At 46.7% G+C, this 22,981-nt stretch overlaps 2 long non-coding RNA genes across 2 annotated transcripts; one reads left to right on the top strand and one right to left on the bottom strand.

Moving 5' to 3' along the window:
- Positions 1-5,792: 5,792 nt before the first annotated feature.
- LOC115295711 lies at positions 5,793-21,362 on the top strand. The gene is made up of 4 exons (XR_003910535.1): positions 5,793-5,865; positions 20,024-20,184; positions 20,786-20,874; positions 21,016-21,362. It is a non-coding gene; the product is annotated as an uncharacterized LOC115295711 (long non-coding RNA).
- LOC115295712 lies at positions 17,010-22,913 on the bottom strand. Its single transcript, XR_003910536.1, has 3 exons — positions 22,738-22,913; positions 17,702-17,821; positions 17,010-17,272 (listed from the first exon to the last, which is right to left on the bottom strand). It is a non-coding gene; the product is annotated as an uncharacterized LOC115295712 (long non-coding RNA).
- Between the last annotated feature and the right edge of the window lie 68 nt (positions 22,914-22,981).

The raw sequence follows: 22,981 nt of genomic DNA, 5'->3' as shown, positions 1-22,981 counted from the left end.
ATTATAGGACTGTGGGCAGGTTTGCTTAACCATTTTGAGCCTCACAGCTCAAATCCAGCTGTCATAGATTAAGTGACACGCTTAGCATAGTGCCTGGCATATAAGATGTGCTTAGTAAGTATTAGCTGAAATTTTTAGGAGTAAGAGCTAATATTAGAGGAAGCCATGGTAGGCTCATCTACCTTGTACTCATTGTGGGGGATACGCTCCCCCAAAGCACGTCATTTTAGCATAAGAATTATTTTGAGCTGAAGACATTTAAGAAATAGCAGAAGCAGGGGCGCCGGGGTGGCTCAGTTGGTTAAGCATCTGACTCTTGATTTCAGCTCATGGTTCGGCAGATCAAACCCTATGTCAGGCTCTGTGCTGACAGTGCGGAGTCTGCTTGGGGGTCTCCCTCGCCTTCTCTCTCTGCCCCTTCCCCACTGGCACTCTCTTCTCAAAATAAATAAATAAATAAATAAATAACTTAAAAAAAAAAGAAACAAACAGGAGATGCAGGAGGAACTCTCTAGCCTCCTCCTTTCCCCCAAAGGTAGGATGAAAATGTCCCACAAGAAAGGTGCCCTTCCTTGTGAAGAATGGCTCCTATCAGCCCAGAGATGGAATCGACATAGCAAACCTTACTAAAACAACCCTTATCTTCCATTGGTTTCCTTATATAGATATATATTCCCACGGTTTACCACTCCTAAACCTTATTCCTGTGCACTTCTTCATATCTGTTATTCTTTGTTAAGATGCTAGACAAGCCCCAAGTTTGAGTTGCTCATCACTGAGTTTTGCCCACGTGCGTGCACACTACACAAGTTCATAAGCTCTGTTTTTCTCTTGTTAATCTGACTTTTGTCAGTTTAATTTCCAGAGCCCCAGTCACAGAACCTAAGAGGGTAGAGGACAATATTTTTCCCCCTCCCCTACAGTGTGTGTGTGTGTGTGTGTGTGGGTGTGTGTACATATGTACATACGTATGTTTGTGATAACTGTGTACTCAGAGTTAACACTGACCTCATCTATTGATTCAGGAAGGTTTTATGGAGGACACAAATCACAGGAGAAATGGCTTATTAACATAAAAGGAAATGAGACATTTGAGGGATTCTCAGGCAAGAGGGATGAACATTCAAAGTTATGTCCGAGATCCAGTCTCTCTCAAGTGGGGTTTCTTTCCTGAACCACAAAACACAGAAAATGATCTAAGTAACTGTCTTCTCAGTTCTTCTAAAGATGTCACAGATAGAAAGTAGGTCAATAGCCTGTAGGAGTCACATTCAAAAAGGAAAATTGTAAAATTTCTATGCAGCTATTAAATAGATGCAGTGGGCATGTGTGTTACACGGAGGCAGGTCCATGATTTACTGACGAATGCTAAAGAGAACGTCTTGAATAGTAAGCGTAGAATGCTTCACTTTATTTTTTTTTAATTCTATGTACAAATACTTAGAAAGGAAAACAGTTTCTGGAAGAATCTACATGAAATTGAGAAAGAGGTTCTCCTTCGAGAATGAGATTTGAGTGGAAATAATGGGTGAGCAAGGAAAAACTTGAATACTTTCTTTTCACTCCTCAGGTGTCTTCAATGAGCATCCCCTTCTTCTGCAATTAAGAACAATTTTTTTCTCAAATCCCCAGTCGATATATGACTTACAAGACTAAGATGTGAAAAGATATGGTAAGTTTGTTGATGGGAGCCACGGGTAGCCAGCGAGAGAAGAAAGTGGTAGAAGCAAGCACATGAGTGATTGCAGGTGTTTGGGGAGTGCTGAGTAATCAGAAAAATGTGTAGGCTGAAATATTAGAGGCAGTGATCCACACACAGGCTGGGGCTGGATGGGTCACCTGGGGGGAGGAGTCCAGTGCTCTTGAAGGTTGCCTTGCATTGAGCTCAGGGGACAGACATCTGCCTCTGTCACTCCAGGACCGGGAGGAGGTATGACCCAGGTCTCCTGGCTCCTCACATTGGTAACTAGATCAGAGTACCCCAAATGCCAGTCATGCCCGTAGCATCTCCATGATTTGTACCGTATCACCACAGTACCTCTCTGATCATTCATTCTTTAAGTCCAAATAAATTTGGCTCCATTCTGAGCAATAAAACCCATGAAATGAGTTTCTATGTTAGTTATATTTTCTGCTTTATGATATTTATTTAAATAATTTTTAATGCATTTATCTATATTCCATCTAAAATTTGCAGGGCATATTTTGGGAAATACCAAATTGTACTACATATTAGGTTATCTATTACATTACATTATGATCACGGAGGTCATACTACTTCGAAGAAAAATGCAGGGCTATTATGTTTTTAGACAGGAGGTACCCATATTTAAAACAATGTTGATAACTGGAAAAATAAGCATTAATTGGCAGACTGAGCACATGATAGCCTTCATGCATATTAGTTGAAGTCCCATCAGGGAAGAGGTAGAGAGTCCTTGGAATTGGACTTTATTAAAGGACCTTATTAATCAGACCTGACAAAATTGTGGGAGCAGTTGAGAGGTAAAAGCCTGACAGGAATTGAGGTTCGGGAAGAATCCCTATCCAGCCCTTCTGAGGCATTGGTGGAGATGGACGATGTGGGGCTTGCAAGGATCCAGGAAGCCGGGCGTGTCCAGCCAATGGAGAGGAACCACAGCGGAGAGCCGGCAGCCTGTGGGGTCTACATCTGCTGGTGGGCCAGGGCTGCTGCTGGTCAGCAGGGCCAGCAGTGGGAGGGAAGAGCTGGACTCAAGAGCAGGAAAGCATGAAGCAACTGGCAGCGACTGGCATCTGTGCGTCTGTTTCTCGCAGAGCTTGCTTTGGCCAACTTCCTCTTTCTGACCAACTCACAGTCAGAACCACACGAGGAAGGGGGTTCTGGGAGATGAGTGCCGGCTAAGACGTACTGCCATGTCGTACAGCAACAGCATACCGTGAGAAGAAAATGTAAGCTGAGGAGTAGGAGACAGGAAGTTCTGACTCCAGGCAAGAATGGAGACCAGAGGTGTAACCACGATGCTGGGGGCACAATAAGCTACGTGCTAACGGAATACTTGGCTCATTCTTCTTGATGGGACTGCAGGAGCTTAAAAGGGTCCTAAATCCAGGTGTTGTTAAACCTGTCCACAGGCAGCTGACGGCCAACTGATTCCACCACTCCTCTGCAGGCACTTTTGAAGTTTATATGGTTACTTTGAGAGAGAGAGAGAGTGTGTGTGTGTAAGTGAGCAGGGGAGGGACTGAGAGAGAGGGGAGGTAGAGAGGGGAGGCGGAGAAGGAGAGAGAGGGAGAGGGAGAGGGAGAGGAGAGAGTGAGGGAGAGAGAGGAAGAGGGAGAGGGAGAGAGAGAATCCTAAGCAGACTCTACATCGGCAACATGAGACCTGATGCAAGACTCAAACTCAGGAACTGTGAGATCACTATCTGAGCTGAAACCAAGAGTTGGACACTTAACCAACTGAGTCACCGAGATGTCCCTGTGTTCACTGCATGCCCCTTCAGGATTGTGTTTATAACCATGATGCACATGCACATGCAACAGCTTATTAGGTCATCTGGCCATTCATTTGACAAGTATTTGTTGAGCACCTAATGCCAAGCACCGTTCCAGAGTTAGGAAGTAAGAGCAGGTACAGGTCTAGAAAGGAGGTGTTCTTTTTAGATAAGGGGGTCAGGGAATGCTCTCTGAGGAGAATTGATGAAGGATGGAGATCTGTAGCCGAGAGGAAAGTATTCCAGACACAAACAGCATGTGCAAAGGTCCAGAGAACAGACTTTTCAGGTGTTGCAGGAACCACAGAGTCCAGTAGGCCTGTGGCAGCAAGGGCCAGGAAGAGGAGAGGAGGTCTGAGGCCAAGGACGTCTTTGAATTTCATCTCAGAGGAAGTGAAAATGCCTGAGGGTTTGGGCAGCCCAGTGACCTGCCGTAAATATAAGGAAAACGGAGTGGTTTTGTGGCTCATTTATACCTGTGTAAACAAGTAGGGCCTGAAAGGAAAATCTGAGGGATAGTTTCACTGTCAACTGAGGGAAAGCACTGAAGTATTAGACGGCTCATTTTCCTCAGAGAGGTCACTTTGTGTTAAAACTATGCCCTGCCCTTGGTCAATGGCCTCACCTGTCAGAAGCGTGGCCCCTGGTTTTAGTGTGGGGTCGCCCTGCTCGTCCCGAGGCCAGAACCCTCCATGGGCCCGAGACAACCGGGCGCTTGCATCATGTGGGTTCCCTGCCCAGCCTCTGCCTGTGGGAGGAGCAGGTGACGGGAGGCCTAGTCCCTGGGCGAGGGGTCTACCTGTGAGCGTGAAAGGCAATGACGGAAGAAACGAGCTAAGTCAGAAGAGGACTTAGCACGGGGAACAGGTTGTGTGAGTATAATTTCAACTTCAACTTCTATTGCATGGGCGAATGCCAGTCCTCATGGTCAGAGAATATTAGAGCCAGAACAAAACAGTTTGGAGAACGTCAAGTCCCATAAACAATCAGACTGTGCCAAAGAGCCCTAGGACTGCACAGAGGTGACACAGGGACAATTTGGAGAGGGGACGTGAGGGAAAGCCAGTCGGTTTCCTCCACCCTGACCTCTACCCCACTGCTCCCATCTAAGATTAAAGGTTTATCCAAGATAATTCTTTTTTTTAATTATTTTTTAATGTTTTATTTATTTTTGAGACAGAGAGAGACAGAGCATAAGTGGCAGGGGCAGAGAGTAAGGGAGACATAGAATAAGAAGCAGACTCCAGGCTCTGAGCTGTCAGCACAGAGCCCGACGTGGGACTCAAATCCACGAATGCGAGATCATGACCTGGGCCAAAGTTGGAGGCTTAACCGACTGAGCCACCCAGGTGCCCCATCCAAGATTATTCTTGAAGGAGGAGTTTTGCAGCTAAAAAATTAAAACTTTTGAAAATCACAATCAAACCCAGTGTAAGCATCTCATCTTGGAGATACTTAAGAGTTTCAGAGATTAATTACAAATGTTCTGGACAGCCTCTTCTCAATCCTGGCCTCTTAATCACTTATTGCCTAGAAGCAATGTTATTTAATGAGCAATTACTATGTGCCTGACACTTGACTGAATTTTGTACAATGTTTATCTCATTAATCCTCCATTCAACCTATGAAGTAGGTGCAAATGGTCCTATTAATGAGGAAACTGAGACTCAGTGAAGTTAAGTACTGTCTTAATGTTTTAATGCTAATGGGTAGCAACATCAAGATTTGAACCCAGGCCAACCTATCTGACACTTAAGGTATAACTCACAAGTTTTATGCTATCCTTAAGACAAACAAAACAAAATTACCAAGCAAGGTGATTCTCATCATCATCCAAAGAAATTTGCTAAGATGCTTAGAACAGCCTTAATAAAGGCTAATATAACATTTAGAGAGCTTTTAATATTTTATTTAACATTCTTTACATTGTACTTGCTGTAAGAGCACTCTTATAGGTGATTTACAAATATTAACTTACTTAATATTTCCATAGCTCTAAGAGGGAGTTTCTGTCAATAGTTCCAATTTGCAGATGAGAAAAACCCAGGCACAAAAAAATTAAATAATTTGCTCATTACTGGTAGAGGACGGATGTAAAGCTATCAGATGCTACACACAAAAATAAGTAATTCAGGAGATAGGCTCCTTTCTAACCCACACGCTCCTCAATCCATGCTTCCGAGGTCACCATGGAAAGTTAAAGAAAGTGACAGGTTTTAGGCGCCAGAGCCCCAACCGGATTTGCGTTCTCTCACACCCCATTGGCTGGAAACCAGTCACATGACCGCAATTAACTAAAGGAAACCCCGGAAATGCAATCAGTGCACGGAGGAGGAAGAGGGAAAAGTCAAGTGCATCTAGCAATGCTTCTATTACAGAGAAAGACACAGTAAGTGATATAAATTTACTCACTTGGAGGGGAAAAAAATCCAATTTCTGTATTTCATTGTTTTTCATTACACATGGAGGAGGGCCTAATGCATATAGGTGGTGAAGTCCTTTAGCAAATGGTATTTTCGGAGTAGCCGCGTGCCCACAGACAATACACAGCCTTCACGTGCGGGTGACACAGGGAGGCAGGGCGCGGAAGCGGTGAGCTTCGCTTTCCTTTTCCTGCCCGTCCTGGGCTCGGGCGCCCCTGTTTCTTCCCGCTCAGTCCCCCTCTCCTTCTCAGGCTTGTTTTGCTCCCCTCCAATCCGTTCAGGAGGCGTGAAGCGGGTCAGGGTCCCCTCACTATGGTGGCCCTGGAGCAGGAGGAGAAAGCGGCCGTGCGCTGGGGCAGAGAGAGCTGGGGGCAGGCGGGTGCCCTGCTCTCCGCCCCAACACCTGCCAGCTCTCCTGGACCCGGAGCAGCTCTGCTGCTCTGAGCCTCAGTGTCCCCGCTCGTTCCGTTCCGGTTTAAGCCAGATATTCTCCCGGAGTCTGAAAGGAGAGACCCTCACAAGTGGGGTGATGGGAGCTATTTCAGGCGTGTGGAGGGCTGAAAATCGGGGCTACTTGGGGTAGGAGGCGGCTGCATCCCAAAGGTGGCTGAACAAATGCTGACTCAAGGATAAGCAGACCCCAGACACCCCCACGAAGGTACTAAAGCACGCGCGTGGCCAGGCCGAGAAGGGGTGAAGCCCCTAAGGAAACACCGCGGGCTGGCATCACGCACTCCGACCCTCCGGGGACCCGGGGAGCACCTGCAGGTCCCCTCTGGCCGTAGGCGCTGCGGCGAACCCTGTAGGAATCTGGGGCCACTGCTGCTGGAATACCTATCTTTCAAAAGGAACAGGAAATCGCGACTTGCTGTGACTCTTCGTTCTAAAGCGTTATCTGTTTGAAACCATTGCAAAAAACGCTACAAGTTAAACAAAACCTGTGCACAGCCCAGACTGACCCCAGGCAGACAGGGTATGGTGGGGATTAAGTCCACGGGGCACAGCCCCCTACGGAGAACTGTCTCTGTCCAATTGGGAGCCTCCCGGGACACTGTCCCGAGTGTTTGTGGATGGTCTTTGTGGCCCTGGAGGAGCCAGGTCCTGGACTCAGTGAACAGGAAGCAATGAAGATGCAGACCGCGTGGTGTTGGCTTACCGCCAGGAGCACTTTCCAGCACGGGAGAGGAGTCCGGCTTCTTACTGATGACCACGGAGCGCGGAGGGTCTGCCTCAGCTGCGCAGAATAACGTGCTCAGGCCTCGCTGCCCTTGGCCCCTGGCACGCAGGCTTCCAGGTGTGGCTCGGCTCGCTCAGCGCGGGAGGGGTGGGCTCGGTGCACCTGCCTGGAGACGCCAGGAGTGTTGAATTTATGAGCATTGGATTGCAGTAAAAACACACTTAGAAAGCTTGATGTTTGTACAGATGCCGTGGGGAAACCTTTTGTAAGCCAAAGAATCTTCTGGCAAAGTGGATAAGCCATGCCTCACCTCACTTCAACTCTCCTAATTTCTTGCTCCCATTCAAAATGTGAGAATCCTCTTTTCTGAAATTGATACTCCCGTGAACCTCAAACAGGACAGTGGGGGAAGGGGTCGTGGGGACACATTTGGACGCCACTTCAAAAGTGAGAATCCCCCTCACCCATAACCCAATGATCATCAGGGGGGGCGGGGGGGGGGAACGTTGAGAACCATAGGCAAGTAAAAAAGGACAAGGTTGTAGGAAAAAATTTTATTTGTAAAACTATTCATTATTTAAAAGCATGACTTAATTACTTAAAATGATTAAATGTATATAATTACTAAAATATATTAAATTGCAATTATATTTTAATGTCTACTTATATCAACATAATAAACTAATGTATATATCAATTTTTTGATCATTTAAATTATTTTTAAATTATTAATGAACAGAAAACAAACTATAAATATAAGAAACAGATTTTCAGTTATAATAATAAATATATACGATATTGAGAAGAAGAAAAACAAGAATTGAAAGTGAGATAAGAAAGACAGGGATGCCTGGGTGGCTCAGTCGGTTAAGCGTCTGACTTCGGCTCAAGTCATGATCTTGCAGTCCGTGGGTTTGAGCCCCATGTCAGGCTCTGTGCTGCCAGCTCAGAGCCTGGAGGCTGCTTCAGATTCTGTAACTCCCTTTCTCTCTGCTCTTCCCCATTCATGCTCTGTCTCTCTGTCTCTCAAAAATAAAGTTAAAAAAGAAAATAATGACAAACAAGGAGTCCTGGAAGAAAGGGCCAAAATGCTGTTGACAGTCAGAAAACTACTCTCCCAAGCTGTTGAGGCTGCTGACCAGCTATGGAACTCTCAGGAAGCCATTACACCTCTCTTTGTCCCGGCTTCTTTACCTATAAAAACGGGAATTACCAACCGACTCTATCCGTCTACCTCCCGTCTACCTCATATGCTGTTCAAACGCCTGATAGGATTTTTGCAAACTCATTGGAAAATTATAAAGTACTATAAGAAAGCAAAGTAGTTATGATATGATTTTAATAATATAAATGACAAAAGCTTAGATGAGGACAAAAGCAGGTGAAGAGTGACCAAAGATGGGGGACATGGAGGGAGGGCCTCAGTGGGTTCTGCCCACATCAGTGTGGCTGTCAGAACAGATTTTCTCCTGCTCTCTCTGCCCTTTGACATTCAACTCGTCTTTGTAATCTCTTGAATGGTCCTGACTGGCCTTATTTCCATCTTCAAAGTTTATGTTCTATTTATTTAATTCTTTTAAATGTTTATTTATTTATTATTTAGAGAAAAAAAGGGAGGGAGGGGCAGAGAGAGGGGGAGAGGGAGAATCCCAAGCAGGCTTTGTGCTGTCAGCACAGAGCCCAACACCAGACTCTATCTCATGGAACCATGAGACCATGACCTGAGCTGAAATCAAGAGTCTGATGCTTAATCAACTGAGCCACCAGGCACCTCCAAAGTTTACATTTAAAAAATATTTCTAAGTTTATTTATTTATTTTTGAGACAGAAAGAGTGAGTGGAAAAGAGGCAGAGAGAGAGAGAGAGAGAGAGAATCCCAAGCAGGTTCCACCATGCCAGCAGTGGAGCTCAAAGTAGGGCTCAAGCTCACGACCCGTGAGATTATAACCTAAGCGTAAACTAAGAGCCAGACGCTTGACCCACCGAGCCACCCAGGTGCCCCCGAGCATGGATTTTGGAAAGCATTAAATGTAAAGACATTTCGAGATTTACATTGGCCTGACCGTGAATTCCTGTGACACTAAAATTTCCTTAGCCTTGACTGTGAGAGATTGTTTTCCTTGCATCCTAAGTAGCTCAACATTAGATATGGGACCAACATTTGTTTAATGATCCCAGGTCACTGTTTTTGCAGCCTAAGTGCGTGGATGGTGGTTCCAAAGAAGGACAGGTGCCACTCTGAGCTAAACTTAAGGGTAGACGAGATCTCGTTGACTGTGGGTCACTGTGGTGCAGTGACCGATTTCCTCTTGTCACGTCCTGTGGTTCTCCAATAACTAAATCAAGTCCAAATTCCTTTCTGTGGCAAACCAGCCCCTTGACAATCTTGCTGCAATCCTTTTTTCACTCAGTCCCCTCAGAAGCCTAGGATAATACAGGCTGATGCAGTGCGACAGGCTTAGAAAGCAAAGGGTCCAGATTGTCCGTGGAGAATGGAGGGTGCTAGCAGCAGTGTCTCCAGGAAAAAAACCAACAACAATAAAAATGACACACCATCTGATATGCTGAAGCATAAAAATGTTGGTTGATAAATAATCTGCTGGAGAAAAAAATGAAGTCTCAGCGTAAAGAGTGCAAACCAATTAAAACTGCAGGAAAAGAAATCATTTTGCAAGAATGAAGACATAATAGTGGGTTATTTGGGTTTTGCAGTGAATATTATTTACAAGAACCTACTAACGTCAATGCCTTCATTGATTTAGCTAACAGTGGGCTACAGCTATTGGAAGGATGGCAAGAAAGGACGTGGGGGTAGGGAATAGAGGAACACTAAATCTCCATCTAGCATGGCAGAAAATCAATAAAGTCCAAGTTTTTTTTAATAGTTTCATAAACATACTATTTAGAACTCTTAGAAATAAATATCATTCCCTTCAGTATGGCAATTAACGCGGTCTGTCTTCATGTTCTAGAGTCCCAGCTTAAAAATATCTTCCCCAGGGGCGCCTGGGTGGCTCAGTCAGTTAAGTGTTCGACTTCAGCTCAGGGCATGATCTCACGGTTCCTGGGTTCGAGTCCTGTGTCTGGCTCTGTACTGACAGCTCAGAGCCTGGAGCCTGTCTTCAGATTCTGTATCTCCCTCTTTCTCTGACCCTCTCCTGCTCACACTGTCTCTCTGTCTCTCAAAAATAAATAAAAAATTAAAACAAATTTTTTAATGTCTTCATCTTCAGCAAACATTTATAGCTAATTGCCAATACCCCAAGGCACAACATACACTCATGCTGAGGTTCGTTATTACAAATAATGGATGTGAATCCCTCTTTTGAGTCTTTTCTTAGAATTTTTTATTTTTTTCTTACAAGATAAAATTAGATGATCCTGAATGTTTTACCTTATCATTATAGGGCTGACAGAGAAGCCATCCAGAGACCATGAGAACACATGTCCACTTTGCCACTTTTCTGGTTTTCCATCGTGGTTGCAGTATTGGTGCTCACTTGTCTATTCTGTGCGGGGTATTTCCGTTAAATTTGGTGGTGTATCTTGGAAACTACTTTCAAGTAGTGGAAACGAATGGCGGTCACTGTCACACACACCCCCACAGCCATGTTGTGGGACTCTTTCCTCATGGCTTTGAGTGACATGAGGCATCTGATATGTGGACCTGATGATGTCAGTGATGACTCATTTATGATGTAATTTAATTACTTTCTTGTTTTTGTTTTTGTTGTTTTAAATTAGTTAAAAAAATTTTTTTAGGTCTTTATTTTATTTTGAGAGAGAGAGACAGAGTGAGAGCAGGGGAGGGGCAGAGAGAGAGGGAGACACAGAATCTGAAGCAGGCTTCAGGCTATGAGCTGTCAGCACAGAGCCCAATGCGGGGCTCAAACCCACAGACTGTGAGATCATGACCTGAGCCAAAGTTGGCTGCTTAACCAAATGAGCCACCCAGGCACCCCTATTTTTAATATAAAAATCAAATACAACACTAACCCTTTATTCTAGTGAGTTGTCACCCCACCTCCACCCCAAGGGGTCCCAAAGTAAGTCCTGAAATGGGTCACTTCAATGTCCTCACTCTTAAGCATTTCCTAAAATGTCCCTGAGGCACGAAGGAGAGAGCATGGACCGTCGGGGTCTCCGAGGGGAAGGAGAGCTTTGGCCAGCGCAAAGCAGGGAAGATATTTCCTCGAGCTCTTTGGTTCATCTTAGCATTTGATGTACATTTTGTCTTCTATTTCAGAACATTATGCCTGTGCCTGTTTAATCAAGCACATTCGCATCAACATCAGGTAAATCTGACAAAAAGTGAAGTTTAGGCAGATGTCTGTGTTTGGCTTGTTGTTCGAGTACCTTGAATTTTTGAAGCACATTGGTAGGATAAGGGAGTAATGTTGACGTGAACTTATCACCGAAGAAAGCCACCTGTTGACCAGGGTGTTCATTCGGATGCCCCCCAGGAGCCTCTAACGTCGCAGAAATATTAATAAGAACTCTAAGCTTCCAGGTAATAACTTTTAAAAGCTACTCTTTTCATTACAGAATAACCACAGGTAGCCTTGAGCTTTGATGAGGGTGGCTGGCTGCTCATAATAACTTGGCAACTGAAAAACTGAGTGTAGACTGTCCAGTGAAGGGGGTGCCAAGAAGACATGTATTTGTAGGAGAAAGCTGTGCATTGGAATACAAACCTTTTCCTTGAGGCAGGGACATAAATAATCCAAGGCAGAAGCTTATAATTTCATAAATGAAGTGTGGCGCCAGCGCTGTGGGATGCTGAGCGAGAGGGAGGGACGCAAGTGGTGGAGCCAAGGCATTGAACTGTTGAAGGAGGCAGGGCTAAGAAACCCGGAAATGGGCAGAAAGGGAGGAGGCTATTCAACGGAAGGGCCGCAGCAATGACTTCGGGAAGGGTTGGATACGTTTTTTCATGATGGTTAATTTAAATAGTCATTTATTTGTGTATTTCTAACCCATTTTGGTTCCCATAACTGACAACGCATGGTATGGTGAAAACATTTATATACTCATCACGGTGACAGTTTATTCTTCAAATATATGTGCAGCCATAAATCATTTTATTTGAGTTTATTTATTTATTTTGAGAGAGAAAGAGGGAGGGAGGGAGGGGATCCCAAGCAGGCTCCACACTGTCAGTGTAGAGCCTCATGTGAGGCTTGAACTTAATAACTGTGAGATCATGGCCTAAGTCAACATGAGAATCAGATACTTAGCCACTTGAACCACCCAGGTGCCCCAGCCATAAATAGAACTTTAAAGCATGATGCAGAATCTTGGAAATGCTAGTTACTAGCTCCTAAGAGTTCTATTTTATACATATTGTTTGAATTAGACGTCTTTTTCTGGAGGAGCAAAGAAAATTAAGTAGTACTAAATGGTTCATAACAAAAACCAGTGGTCCCTGCCTTGCCCCTTCCCTTCCCACACCTCTAGTTCTGATCCTCAACGAGATCACTTTAAATTCTTCAACTGTTCTGTCTGATGTGTATTTCTAGGTTTCTAAATCGTATGCTTATGTAAAGTTGGACCTTACCTATTGATTTTCCATTATGCTGAATGAAGACTTAGTGCTCGTATGTCCCCTGCCCCCATGTCCTCTCTTGCCATCCTCCCAATACTTATGTCCCATTTTTAGTTAGGTCACTAAAGGTATTGAGATTAGCATCTTAATCTAAATAATATTCACTGTAAATCCTAAATAGTCTACTATTATTATGTTTTCTTGCCTGCAAACTGTTTTCATCCCCTGGACTCATAATTTCCCTGACAGTTTTTCTCTTTATGTTTTCTGTATATGGAAGGCTTGATCTTCTCCTATAAAGTTGTTTATATACCAACCATTTTTTTAACTTGTTCTAGTTCTTTTTTTTTTTTAATGTTTATTTACTTTTGAGAGAGACAGAGAGAGACAAAGTGCAAGCATGGGAAGGGCAGAGAGGGAGACACAGAATCTGAAACAGGCTCTAGGCTCTGAGCTGTCAGCACAGAGCCCAATGCAGGGCTTGAACCCACGAACTGTGAGATCATGACTTGTGCTAAAGTCAGACGCTTAACACACTGAGCCACCCAGGTGCCCCCCATATCAAGCAACTTTTTAAGGTACTTAAGCACATCGGATAGCCCGTGTTTTTATTATTTTATTTTTCTGGAAACCTTCCGCCTGGCATCCTCTTTCCTCCTCATGAATCTGATCTGATGGCTTCTTAAGCCTGCCACAGAGTGTGATTCTGGGACTTTGCTGCAGATCCTCTGTTTTCTGGGTGTTATGTTCCGTTTTGCCCTCAGCTTACTCTCTCACTTTTCTGCCACATTCTGCCACAGCCAGTTTTCTCTGGTCCCTAAAGAGCCACGCTGCCCGAGGGCTTTGCCCCGGTGCACGCCCCCCCCTCCACCGAATCCAAGCTCACCTGAAGAGAGTCTGAGAACCTCGATGGTGTGTCGCTGCTGAGGCTAAGTCACGGAGGGCCCCGCGGCTCCTGCCTCGCCCTCTCGGATTTCTCCCCTGCTCCGTGGGAAGTCCGCTCCCACGTCAGATAGAAGGCCCAGCCAGGGATGGTCCAGCAGCGCAGGGGCTCAAGTGTCCCCGGCGCTGGTGAGAGGGCAGCAGCAAAGACACCAGCAAGAGAATTTTTCACTTCAATTTTGCCCTCAGCTACTATGCTTGGATTTGTTAAACGTGGACCACATGGATTCACTCTGGTTTTATATGTATTTATTCATCTCTGGGCAAGTTCGAGGAGACAGGGCATCAGTCCACTGCCCTTGGACGCTGCACTTGGCCTCACTCAGCCCCTGGTGACCGTCATACTTCAGTGAGCTGAGCCAAAGACGCACGTCTTTTGCATCTTCGTGAGGGACCTCCTTAGCTGCTAGGCCATTAAAAGCAAGCTTAGAAATCAAGTCACTGAGTCACTAAAGGCAAATTAAGACTTTCAGAAACAAAGCAACAATCATCAGAGTGTTCTCACAGAAAACGATGTTTCTGGTCGGTGATAGGTCAAGGGCGCTTGGCACCACTGATAAAGGAAAACAATGTATTAACAATATTGTTTATTTTGTCTTTATCTTATGCTCTTAACTCGTGTTTATGTTTCATAGCGGGCAGAGCATGTTAATAGAGTGATACATTTATATAATGTTGATAAGGACACCTGTTTTGAGGGTGTGCTTTCCCAAAGTTTGTAACTGATGAGCGTGCCAGGTCAAGAAAAGTTTGGGGAACACTCCTATCATGAAGCATCCCTTTTCAGGACTGCTCGAGAGAGGGATTGGTGGGGGAGTGCTCCCCAGCGGGCCCAGCACAGAACCTCACTGCGGCCTTAATGCTCTCCCCTGCTCACTGTGCTCTCCCTAGCCAGGGCGAGTGTTTCATGTTTTGTCTTGTTCTAGGAGGTAAATAATCACGCCATGTTCCAGATAAGGACGCTGTGACTCTCGGGGGTGGGGGTACCTGGCACCATACGCGGCAGAGTCTGTATTTGAACACAGACCATACTGATTCCAAAGCATATGTCTCATGCTGCCCGGACCCGCCACCCAAGTGGCCTTCCCACAGCTCCCATTTTCACTTCACGAACGTCCGGCTTCACCATTTCTAAATTGTGGGACTGTTTTACACATGAAAATCTAAAAACTCAGGCTGCGTCTCATAACTGATCGGGTCTCGCTCCTGCTTGTGGCCACGTGACACAGTGGCCGCTGTGCTTGTGCACACTTTGCTGACACTCTGGGGTCAAGACAGGTCTGTTACAACTATGCGTGGTTTTGGATTTAATCACTGCCGACATGGCTTCCCGAGCAAACCATGCCCAATTTTCTTCATATCTTTGTTTCTGCTCTTTCTTCTGCACGGAACATCCTTCCTTATTTTCTTCCTGGTTGGCTATTTGCCGAGCCTCAGTTCAAGCATCACCTTCTCAGAAACACTTTCCAGCACCTTTTATCACAGGTGTCCTCCCTTGTCACTCTCCATTACTCCTTCAGCTCTTGGAGATCAGGGCTTCAGCTGCCTCTGTGAACCTCAGCACACAGAACTTATGTATGGTAGGCACTGTATGTGGCAAGTGTTTGTTGAATGAATAAATGAGCAAGTGAATGAACGAAACCAACATTTCCATGGGATGGAGACTGTGGCCATCCTGATGGGGCCAAGACCAGCTGGAGATCCATGCAGCCATCTTTAGGGTGGAAGGAGTTCTGTGCAGTAGAGAGCACTCAGCCTTTGGCAAAAACAAAACAAAACACAAAACACAACAAAAACATAACTGAGGTTGAGTCCCAGCACAGGCACTCACCAAGTGAGACCACTTTATACCTGGGCATGAAAATAATCCCTACCTCATCAGGTGGAGAGGAACTAAAGGCAAGGGGCCTGGCCCACACTCCCTTTGTCAGGTCCCTTCACTCACCATCAATTAGGGTCTCCTGACTAGGAGAGGAGAGAAGCTTAACGTAGGGAGTCGTTATCTAGTTATTGTAAGAGTGTTGGCTATAAAGGGACAAAAAATATCTCTAAAGAATAACCCACCGCTAAGAGAGAGGACTGAAGGAAAGAGCAAACGTAAAAGCGAGGAACATGGGTTGAACTGTGTCTCCCAAAATCATATGTTGAAGTCCTAACCCCAGTCTCTCAGACCGTGACACTGTCTGGTGATAGGACCATCGCAGATGTAATCAGGTGTTAGGATAAGACTCTCCTGGAGTTGAGTGGGCCCCTAATCCCACGTGACTGGTGTCCTGTAGAAGACGGGGAAATCCGGACGCAGCAGGCACACGGGGAGAATGCCACGCAGAGACCCCAGAGATGCTCTACAAGCCAGGAAAGGACAGACATTGCCAGCAAACCACTAGAAGCTATAGGCGAAGCGTGGACCAGATTCTCCCTCCCGGCCCTCAGGAGAGCCCAACCTCGTCAACACCTTCATCTGGACTGCCACCCCCAGAACTGTGAGACGATAGATTTCTGTTGTTTAACCCACCAATTTCTGGTACATTGTGAGGAGAGCACACTTTGAGGAATTCAGGCCTCACCGAGGAAGGTGCCATTCCGGCCAAATGGAAGATAGGTTTGTTTGCTAAACTGGCTCAGGTCAGAACTGGTCCAAGTTACAGGGCTCAAGGTGACAAGAAACGCCTCAACCTCTGGCAGGCCTCCTGTGGGAGCTGGTGGGTCAAAACCGGTGGGCAATATGGAACTCACAATAGTGGGGTACCACTGAAGCTGGATGGGGGCAAGCGCTGGGGGATGCTCACCCGCATGCTCCTGGGAGCCACGCCGTGGGAGCAAGAAGAAAAGGAAGACATAGGCTACCTGGAAGACGAATCCCTTCTTCAGGCAGCGGTCTCTCTAGCGCCCCTCCTCCTTGCTCACACACGCTACACGCGCTCCCTCTCTTTCTCCCTCTCAAAGTAAATAAATAAACATTTAAAAACCCCACAAGATTTACCAGCGGGTCTACCAGCTACATAATTTCTAAGTAGCACAACTGGAACAGTGACTGGAAATGACGCTGTGGAGGATCTGTAACCACTGGGAGGTGATCCGCAAATCGTTGATCTCGGGTGGCGAGACTCCTGGTGTTGTCGCTTACATTCTTCAAGAAAATGCTGAATTTCAGTCAGAGGCTTTTGGGGGAAAGAAAGATGCAATTCTTCTATTGCAGTTCGTGACCCTCTGAGTTCAGAACCCCTGGCATGAGGTAATTCCAGCAGTAGCATTGAGGTTGACCTGGCCCTCACCACCGACTGGGCACGTATTTTTGAGACTCACACCGGGGGGGTCGAATCACCTCAACCCAAGTGTCAGCTATTTTTTTTTTAATGTTTGATTGATTAATTGATTGATAGAGCAAGCCAGGGAGTGGTGGGGGGAGGGTGGGAGTTAGGGAGGTGGGGGCGGGGAGGGAGAAATTCCAAGCAGGTTCCATGTGCTATGAATACAGAGCCCCATGCAGGACTCAAACTCCTGACCTGTGAGGTCCTGAGCTGGGCCAAAACCGAGTTGGAGGCCTCACCGACAGCACCCCATGTGCCCCCAGTGCCCACCATTCCAATGCGTGCACAGCACCATCACGGAAGCTGTAGGCATCTCTCCACATGAGCCAGCCCTGAAGGCGTCTGCAGCAGTTCGAGTCTCACCCCCACCGTTGTTGCTGCATCTTGCTCGGGAAGGCCTGCAAAACCCAAGAGCACGTGGCCTTGAAAGTGAGGCAGAGGGAAGCTCCCAGCTTCCTGGCACTGGCTCCATGAAAACACAGGGACACCCCGCAGAGTTCTCGGTGGCGGGGTCACGTGGCTCTACCCCCTGCCTAGGCCAAGCTAGCGAGTCAAAGAGAGCAGCACTCATGCACTTGGACGGGCGGCCCGCTGACCACTCGGCTGCCGAGGATACAAACAAGGCTGGCTTCTCTCATGGTGTCCCGCAGCTTGCAAACCGAGGACCTGAAAACCGGGCTCAGAGGACAGGACAGGGTGGCCCAGCCTGGCCAGCACGGGCTGGGACACAGACCTAACGTCAGAGGCTGCATGCTCGCTTTTTGCCCAATTCCGCTCCCCCTGGGGCAGCCTCATAAAAGAAAAGAAAAGAAGAGGCGCTGGCATACTTTACTGGTACGTTCTCTTCTCCCAACAAGTACCTGTTGAGCCCTGGTGTGTGCCAGGCGCTGTGCGAAATGCTGGAGAGAGAATGATGAGGAAGGGTCCCGAGCCTCCGGGAGCTCCGCCTAGTGAGAAACAGACCAGGAAGCAAATGATCAGCGTAGCTCAGAAGTTTATCCTGGTGCTCGGGCCTCGAGGACCCTGTGACCAGAGCTCCACTAAGTAAAATGATTTGTGGGACACCTGGGTTGCTTAGTCAATTAAGTGTCTGATGTCATCTCAGGTCACGATCTCACCATTCACGGGTTTAAGGCCCATGTTGGGCTCTGCACTGACAGCTCAGAACCTGGAGCCTGCTTCAGATTCTGCGTTTCCCTCCCTCTCTGCCTCTCCCCCACTTGTGCTTTGTCCCTCTCTGAAAAATAAATACATGTTTAAAAAATTCTATTAAAAAATGAAGAAATGTTAAAAAAATAAAATGACATGATTTGAAAGTTGCTAAGAAAGATATTAAAAGTTCTCATCACAAAAATATTTGTAACCGTGAGGTAGTGGACGTTAACTAAACTTAATTTTGATCATTTCACAACATATCCTAATACCAAATCCTCATGTTGCACTCCTAAAACTAAGATGATGTTAAATGTCAGTTATATCTCTTTTCTTCATGTTTATTCATTTATTTTGAGAGAGAAACAGAGAGAGCATGAGTGAGGATAGAGGCAGAGAGAAGGAAAGAGAATCCCAAACAGGATCTGTGACAGGCTTGAACCCATGAACTGGGAAATCGTAACCTGAGCCATATCGAGAGCCAGGCACTTAACTGGCTCCGCCACTGAGTGCCCCAATGTCATCACCTCCTGGAGAACGCACTCGATTTCCACCCCCTCCCACTTGCAGCTCACCTTTACCCTGGAACTTCTTGGCAAAAAATGCCAAGAAGTAAAAAAAAAAAAAAGAAAAAGAAAAACCAGGAATAGAACAGTTTATAAAATTCCATCAGGCACCTAAGTTGAAGTAATTCTTGTTGTCATCGCACTGAGACACCTGAGCCAGTGACTAGCCGGGGATGAGCAGGGGACACTGCCTCAGAGACTCAGTCCCGTGACACCCCAGGCACCACAGCCGCTGTCCGACGGGGTTGGCACATGCCGGGAAGCAAGGGCAGCAACGGTGTGCTTTCTCGTCCTGGCCCCCGGGGACGTCTGGCCGGATGCGGCAGGGACGGGCCCTTGGTGAACCCGGTGGGGTTTCCGTGCGTGTCGATGGAGGGGGAGGCTCTGAGCGCCCTCCTTCACGACGACGCGGTGTTTGCCTCGGTGGAGAAGTGGGACCGAGAAGCTGGGGCTGATGGCCTGGGCACCAGCACGGTGGGTAACCTTCAGGTCACTCGGCATTAGCGCATTTTTGGGAGCGCCTGCGGTACTCTAATGGGAACTGGCAAGTCCTCCTTACCCTCCCCTGCCAAAAATCGAAGAGTCAATTAATTGTCCAATTTGTGCATTTTGTGAGTGCCGGGGGCTAAACCAGCCTTCCTGCCTCAGGCATCCATTGGCCTCCCCCGGCTGTGTTAGCCATGAGCCGGAAGGAAAAGAATCGATTTCTTGACTGGTGAACATCATTCTTTCATGACCCTTTTGAATAGATTTTCCAAAATGAATGCTGTACATTTTCTCCAATCTTGGAGCAGGAGTGGGGGTGGGGTGGTAATATCTTCGAGGAAAGTTTGAGTATTCGTAGCATCCTCCACGATCCACCAGGCATGAACTCCTCCTAAAGCCTTTCCCTTCAACTCCCTTCAACCTCGAGGCCAACAGGGGAGCGAGGGTGACAGGTCCCGATGGCTGGGGCCACCATCCTTCCCAGAGAATGACTCCAGTGTGCGTCCCGGCAAGACCCTATTCCATACATTCTGAGCCCGGGACAAACAGTGCCCAGGTACCAGGGTAAATGAGGTTCCTTCCTGGAGTGGTGCTGAGGCTCTGAATTTAAGACCACAGCTGATCGGGCCCTTGGAATACTTTTGGAGACCTCTGCTAGGAAAACCGGAGAAATTCTCACCAGCTCCCTGGGTGCAGTGGGAACACACCGGGTCTGCTCTGCAAACTGCTGGAGGCCTTGGATGGGGGCCCTTCATGTGGCCAGAGAAGAGGGCCCCCGACAGACACGGGTCTATTTGGGAAGTCACAGAAGTAAGCCATTTGGAGGCAATGAACCAGAATTGAGGGAAGTGGTGGGGGGGGGGAGGGGAGGCTTCTTGTCAAAGGCTGAGGTCCCCGGTCTAAGTCAACTTCCATTCTCTCCCCCTTTTTCCTCCTCCCCTCCAGTCCTGACACTGCCCACTGCTGCAAAACCCCACTCTGAAAGGCATTTTCATGTTGGCACCTGGCTACGGAGGCCAAGAGGAGGGTTCTGGGAGCTGAGGAATGACTTTGGGCAGCGGGGCAAGGATTGAAATGAATCCCAGAAGACCTCGGCAAGAGGACAGGTGAACAGTGTGGGGCCATCTTCCCATTGCCATGGTGGCCCAGGTGTGGCCCCTCTAAGCCCTGTCCTATTACCTGTGCTGGCTCTCAGGGGCTTTCCTGGGTCTTGCCCCCACCCCTGGAAGGAGGGCCTGCATCCTCGCCCTCGCAAGTTGGGCTTCCCCAGCTCTGCTCCCCCAGACCAGCTGCACCCACACGTGCTGGCATGGAGGCACACCAGGGCACAGTCAGTGCCCGTCAGAGCCTCAGTCCTGCCAAGTGATTCCATTCAGTTCTGACCAGAGCTCCCATACTGGAGGGTGGGGGTGGGGGATGGGCACTTGAGCCTTTTCAGAGTTTAGAGTCTGAACTTTTATGAGCCCAACTAAGCAGAACTTTAAGAAACTGCTGAATGCGGTGCCTGGGTGGCTCAGTGGGTTGAGCATCCGACTTCAGCTCAGGTCGTGGGTTCGAGCCCTGAGTCAGGTTCTGTGCTGACAGTTCAGAGCCTTGAGCCTGTTTTCAGATTCTGTGTCTCCCTCTCTCTCTGCCCCTCTCCCACTTGTGCTCTGTCTTTCTCTGTCTCAAAAATAAATAAACTATAAAAAAAATTTTTTTTAAAAGCTGCTGAAAAGGACCAGCTAGGTGTTTGCCTAGGTGGATGGCAGTCACCTCCTTGCAGCCACTAGAGGGGCCTACCCAGTGGCTCTGCTGTAAGTACTCACCCTGAGACACTTCCGACCTCAACAGCTCCTTGTTATGCAAAGTGGTCATTTAGAGGAATGTGGGTAAATTTGAATAGGGATTGAGTGGCCACCTCAGAAACAAAGAGTCTCCTATGCTCTTCCCTTTAGAGAATGCAATGGGACTGGGCTCAGTCACACCGATGAGTCCCACGGGAAAGGACACCAAGGGCCTCCAACTCCGTTCCGGGGAAGCGTGAGTCCAGATGATGACCGGGGCCCAGGGCCCCCACAAGGAAGTCCATTTGGGGGCCGGCTTGGGCCGATTCTGTGACCAAGGCTCAAAGTACCCCAGGTCCTGTGGAGCTGAGGGTAAACCCCCTCTGGAGGCTTTAACCTCAGACAGACATAACTCTGGAGAGACTGGGGTTGTCCTTTGTCCTCCCTCAAAATAAAATATCGCTTTGGCTTTTGAGTTCATTTGGAGTGGGAAACGCAAGGACACACTGAACCATAAAGACACGGTTTTCAACGGTTACCCTAGAAGCAAAAGAAATTGTGATGGCAGAAAGTTGGAGCCGGTTCCTCGTGACTGGCTTCTCTGGCTCTGATCCTAGCCTACTGTTAGCAAAGGAAGCAAGAGGAGGCTCTTTGAGTTGAATAAATCTTGGGATTCTTGGGCAAGTTTTTCAGGCATGTCTTAGGAAGAGATACAGGATGCCATGTAGTTTGGGCAAATGGGAGCTATAGAAATTAAATTAAGAGGCGCCTGGGTGGCTCAGTCGGTTACACATCCGACTCTTGGTTTTGGCTCAGGTCATGATCTCATGGTTTTTGAGTTTGAGCCCCACCTACGGCTGGTGTGGAGCCTGGTTAGAATTCTCTCTTTCTCTCTCTCAAATTAAATAAACTTAAAAAAAAAAAGAAACTAAATTTAATAGAAAAAGACTATGCCACATTGGTAAAGGAGATCAACCTGCATATTTCTTTTCAGAGATAGAACAACCTTGATCTGTTCGCAGTATTCCCTTCCTTCTATTACTGCTTCTTTAGATGAATAGCATGTTTAAGGAAACTCAGGAGCATGTATAGGAGATAATAAAATGTCATTGAACACAACAGTAGCCACTTTGTGGCACTTTCAAACATGTTTTGAATTGATTTACGAGGAACTGATTTATTAGGAAGAAATAAAGGAAGAAATGACGATGATATGATCTAGCAATTCCTTTTCTGGGCATATATCTGAAGGAAATAGAATCACTATTCTGAAAAGATGCATGTGCTCTCATGTTCTCTGTAGCAATATGCATTTACAATAAAGACAGGGGAGCAACATTGGGTGCCCACAGACGAATGGATAAATATATATATATATATTCTGGAAATGTATTGAGCCATAAAAAAGAAGGGAACCCTGCTATTTGTGACAATGTGGATGAAACTTGAAAGCAATTACACTAAGTGAAATAAGCCAGACAAATACTATATGACCTCACATGTGGAATCTAAAAATCCAAACTGGCAAAAATTGAGATCAGATCAGTGGTTGCCAGAGACAGGAAGTGGGGACTGGGTAAATTGAGTAAAGGGGATCCAAAAAAAAGGACAAACGCCCAGTTATAAGATAAATAAGGTCTGGGGGTGTGATGTACAACCTGATGACCATAGTGAACACTTGTGTTTGTATATTTAAAAGTTGGTAAGCGAGATCTTAAAAGTCTTATCACAAAGGAGAAAAGTTGGCAACTGAGGGATGTTAAAACGTGGCAATCATTTTGCAGTATGTACACGTATCAAATCATTATGTCGTATACCTTAAACTAACACCATGTTGTATGTCAATGACATCCCAATAAAACTGGAAAAGATAAAAGGAAACAAGATGCTTACGGGTTTGGTTGGTACCCAGAGGGCTCCCTCAGTGCCCTTGTTTGACTGCAAGGTCAAATGCTCTGGCCAAGAGTACATGACAGGGCTCTGGGTTGTCAGGAAGGGGGTGGTATAGACGAGTTACTTGCATCTTGCTGGAGGAGGTTAGATCTAAGATGGTGGATCTGAATCCCCTCTTAGAGGAAGATGGTGGGCAGAGGATTCTAAGCTGGGAAAGAATTCAAGCTATGATTCTATGGAATCA

Source organism: Suricata suricatta, chromosome 7 (assembly GCF_006229205.1).
Source record: "Suricata suricatta isolate VVHF042 chromosome 7, meerkat_22Aug2017_6uvM2_HiC, whole genome shotgun sequence".
NCBI lineage: Eukaryota > Metazoa > Chordata > Mammalia > Carnivora > Herpestidae > Suricata > Suricata suricatta.
Note: the sequence above shows the minus strand (reverse complement) of the source record. Positions and strands in the feature narration are given on the sequence as shown.